This window comes from Haliaeetus albicilla, chromosome 5 (assembly GCF_947461875.1).
Source record: "Haliaeetus albicilla chromosome 5, bHalAlb1.1, whole genome shotgun sequence".
Classification (NCBI taxonomy): domain Eukaryota; kingdom Metazoa; phylum Chordata; class Aves; order Accipitriformes; family Accipitridae; genus Haliaeetus; species Haliaeetus albicilla.
The window spans coordinates 23,683,088-23,688,237 of NC_091487.1; positions in this window are offsets into that span (position 1 = coordinate 23,683,088).

Genomic DNA, 5,150 nt, shown 5'->3' on the forward strand with positions numbered 1-5,150 from the left:
AAATACTGTCACTCACATCTGCAGATCAGTTCATCCCCAGAAGTTAGGTAACTCACACTGATAAACAGGTAATAGACAGAAAAATTAGAAGAAAACAATTATGAAGACTCCTCTGTTACTCAGTAGAGAACAATCTTTCCCACTGTAGTTTTGGTGGTTTAATTTGTGTTATTACAAAGCAGTCCATATGTTAAAAAAATTAAGTGATTACCTAAAACAATACAGAATAGAATTATAGCAGAAGAGCCCTAATGCAAATTCTGGTGTGTGGCTGAGTAGCAGAACAGGTGAGTAGATGCTGAAAAAGTGATGTATGCCATTACAAAGCCTGAAGGGAAAAATACTAATTCCTTGCTAAAGCACATACATGGTAGCAAAATATTTTTATGAAGAAAATATCAGAACTATTTAGAGTTTATAACTCAAGAAAGGCACAGTTGTGATGGCAGAATGGAAGAGTACATATTACCTGAGACAACACAGTTCTAGTGTAGAACACAAATGGGGTCATTTAGGAGTGGTCCTAACTTCAAAACTACTCCCAGCATAGGAAGAACAGCTCAAATGGACCAAAACAGTCATGGATGATGAGGTCTGAATGGCAGACACGCCTGCTGACATTTTTCTATCTGCCAATTTTTTATAACCTTATAAACAATCAGCAGGTGGGGCAAACACCACAACTTCTACTTTCACCACCCACAGAAAAAGTTGCTCTGTAGGAAGCTCTGAGACCTAAGAAGCTCTGCGATTCTGGTGAGCTTGGAATGAAATACAAAACTAGAGCCCTGACCGCTTGTGGTTACCAATGTTTTCATGGCACTTGTGTGAGTAGGAGTGTTGGCAGCAGCGGGCGGGCTGGTGCCAGTGGGGGTCAGCACGTTCTGCTGACCTGAAAAGACTCAGTGCTATTTCAGTTCTGTGCAATATGCTCATGGATCAGAAATCCTTAGCTTGTGCTCTGTGCAACTAAACAGCTGCAAAGTTCCACCTTCGTGGTGAGTAAAGCAGGGACTGATGCAATTTAAATTTGTTAGGTGCTTACAAAGGAGATGCACATCGATGAGATACATAGGAAAACCACAATGTGGATGTGAAGAACCTCAGAACTATATCATGCCCACAACTTACACACTCTGCATAGCTTTCTGGATCCCTTTCAACATGAAAAAGTCCAGTACACCTCTAGAAGGATATTCTGATGCGGATGCTTGCTTTAAGAGGATGAAAGAGGAAAAATGCAACGGAAAGCTGGACTGGCATCCCAGCCCCATTCATGTTAATGGCAAAGAGCCCTATGATTTAAATAATTTAGGATATTGCCTTTAATTGGTTCTGGTTACACAATCTTCTGTTAATGTCTTTGCTCCCACAGTTTCTCTGAAGGAATGTGCTCTAATGAGAAAATGTTCTGTCCATTTTATTAAGTACAGAGTGCTAGCCATGAAGACAATTCCCATAAAATTCACCATGCAGAGGTGGGTTAAATCACAAACACCAGGGCCAAGGGCCCCAGCTGCTGGAGTCATGTGATTATCACAGAATTCAAGCTTCTGTCTTTTGTTTGAGAAAAAAAAAATTACTTTAAAAACACAACTACTGTGTAACTGAGGAAGCAGCATTTGAAAACACAAACAGCCCTGAGAGGTATGAGCTGTATCTTAATAGAAAACCTGTTCTGGATTAATCGGCTAAGTCAATGCAACAACATTCTTCACCTCAAAAAGTGCCTTAGAGTGTTTTGCATGCACACATTTCGCCCCCTCCACTGCCCCCCAAAATCTCAGAATTTAACTGGGCTGCTTCACTCAGGCCACATATGGATATTGGCCCAGAGGTGAGGACCAAAGTCCTCAAACTCTGTTCTGTTCTGTGGACACAAGAAGTAGCCAAAACTTTACTCCTGATCAAGTGTGCGTCCTGATGAGGGTTTGTACAACTGAAAGTCAGGCAGGCACATGGCAGCTGTCACTGCTTGTCCCAGGCAATTAGGCTGCCTGCAGAAATGCCTTGCAGTGAGCTCTTCTCCTTCCACACCCCGGTTTTAGAGCTTTGGCTCAGCATGGGCTGTGAGTGAAAGTAGTTGCAGCCAGCAGTTTTGCAGCAACTGAATCCAAGAGGCTTTTTTTTTCTTTTTTTTTTAAGGGACTTGCTACTTTAGGGTATTTTGTCTTTTTTTTTATGTCTTCTACTTTCAAAAGGAAGTCTTGCCAGCAATTCGCTGTAAAGAGAGGTAGGAGAGTCAAATAGATGGTTACACTAGGTTGTCACTGGTGGCCCATATGGGCTTAAGACACAATAAATTAGAAGGATTAACCTTCATGTCAGAACCTTGTTACATCACTTAAGGGCTCGTCCATGGGAAGAGCCTGACTTGAGCTCTGGTAGGAAAGGGGAAATGACAGTAAGTCAGTTTCGGATGAGGGAGAAGGTAGGAACAGCCCCATTGTCACTCTGGGGAGGATGGGGGACTGGAAAAGTGGCCTTTACCATTATACCTCACTAGGAGAAGAAGATCGTGCTCGCCTGGGAGAGACAGTGACCTTTTGCCAGTATGATTGCAGAAGAGAACAGAGCTGCATTCTGTGGCTGTCCTAGGACACCAGGCTGCCCCCTTCCAGCCCTGCTGGGCACTCTTGATGAGCAGTTCGCTTTTCCTCCCCACAGCAAAAGGTTAAAGCACGAGCACGCTCATTTCCCCAATAGAAGGGTGAATTAGTGGAACTGGTTCTTGGATGGGAAGTTTGTTTCTGCCCTCACGTTTGTAGATACATGTGTTTTTGTGTTTATATGGCATGGTTGACATTTTGCTGTGGAGATTAAGAAGTCAAATACCTGTAGAGAATTTTAGGGTACCTATTTTTATCCAGGCACCTCTGCCTTTTCTGCAAACACTGCACATAGTAGATTATTCTTAGGTGAACTTTCAGCATGAATAATAATTTCAGCAGCTTGCTTCAGCAAGCTATAGTCACTGCATCCGCTTAATGGATTATTTATTATAAGGGTCCTCAAGATCTCTCTGCCGCCTCTCCCTGGTGCCTTTTGGGATACGTCCTCCATGGCCCTTAATGTCCTATTGGCATATATGCCCTTGGCATGTTATATATGTAAACAGATATGTTTTTAAGTCACTCATCTGCATTTCCTCATGTACATATAGCCCTACTAAGGGCTATAAAGACACAGATGGCTTTGTGTTGTTTCACCTTCAGAGCAGCAGGTTTATTCCTTTGAACATTTCATCAAGTGAACACTGTTTTCTAATGCTGTTTCTTGAAAAATGGATGTCAGAGCAAACATGGGACAAACATTCCCCAAACATTGTAGGAGAAACTCAGAAATCTTAGCTGACACCTGAGTTCCTAAAAACATGCAATTTTGCTTTGCACAGCTTAAAAATTTGAATCCACTTAGTTTCCAGTGAAGTGTGATTCTGATTTCCTGATGTATAGGTCAGGAGGGCTCTTACTTTTGTACACACCCTTGTGAGAAGACAGAACAAGTTCTGTTTCCCAGCACTACCTGTGGTTAGAGATCAGTGTGTCAGGTCCTGCAGCACTGCAGTGATTTTCATTTGGACTGGCTTTGTTTGAGGTGACCATGTGAAGTGAGTTGTGGTACTGCACCAAAGAGGAGCCTGCCTTTGCCAGGGATATGCAAATGTTTTGCTCCTGCTCAGGCTTTCTGTGGTAGAATTTTTTGTGTAAATACAGTGAAAGAATGGTCAGTGGCACAGAACATGACTTTGATATTGATTGGTGTCACTGTTGCATAACATTTAGGGACCCTGTAAGAAGCAGGGTCAAATCAATCTACATGTGTTTAAATACTCAGAAATAAGGCAGTGGAAAAATATTGGGAAAAAACAATCAGATCTTACCAGAACATGATGTTTGTTAAGCACCGAGCCAGATCAAATTCCCCTTGTCTTCAACAAAGCCATGATTTTACCAGCTGTTTTAGGTCCAAAGCAGTGACAACAGACGGACAATGAATATTGAACTCAGTGGAAATTCAAGGGACTCTACTTATCAAAATATACTTTGCAGATTTAGGTCTTCATTTACCAAAATGAATAATGGGGCCCAGTAAAAACCCTCATGCTCATGGCTTTTTAATGTAAAAATATGTGGAATCCCAGCATTTATATCAATGTGGAAGGTCTCAGATCCTTACAAATAGATAAATTTATATCATTATGTTGAATACACACATGGGAATATGAGGCACAGAGACCATAAATGCTTTGCCTACATCACCTAGAAAATTAATAAGCAAAGTGAGCTAGAATCAACCTGCCTTTATTCCCCATCCCAGGGAACTGGGAACAGCTACTGTGAGCAGTAGGCAGGTAGCAGGACATGAGGCCCTCCTGCCTCGCCATTGTATAAGACTTTTATTGCTGCATAACTGTCCCTTCCACTTGAAAGGCTGTGGCCCCCTTTTTTCGCCTAAAAATCCTCTGTCTCTCCCCAGGAGATAACCTCCTTGATACACACTTTGTTTTTGAAGCTGGTTTTATATGTGAAAGTATAGGTTCCCCCTGAGGCTATTCTGGAGTGACAGCAACTAAAGCTTATATGTCTACTGGCAATATGTATGTTATAGACAGCTAGATCAACAAATTAACTGGGGAGTGGGGGTAGGGCAGTTTTTTAAAGATTGTTTAGTTCAGATTCACACTGGAAATAAGACCACAACATAGGTTCTATTTCTGTATCTAAATGTCCTCAATATCAAACTAGATTCAGATGTAACATTGTAGCCTCAGAGCTGTCTCTCCAAATTTTTCATGATTCCTGTATCTGTTCTTCATGGCTTTTTTAATGAGGATCCGTTTTAATCCTGCCTATTGGCACATGAAACATTAAGTTTTCTGAGAGAAAGAATGTATTTCTTAAATAGCTGAAGTTATGCTGTTTTAAAATCAGCTTTGAGTCTGGAAAAAGCTGTTTTGTGAGGTTTCCAGAGGTTCCTGCCAAAATGCCATGAGACCATTATTTCACATTTGCTTCCAGATTTATCTGGAACCCAGAAGTGCAGACACAACACAGAAGAGCTGGAAGAAACAAGAGTTCACCAACCATTTCTGAACTTTCAAAATGAATTATTTTTGGTTCAGTCTGAGAAAAACAGAGAACTTTGGG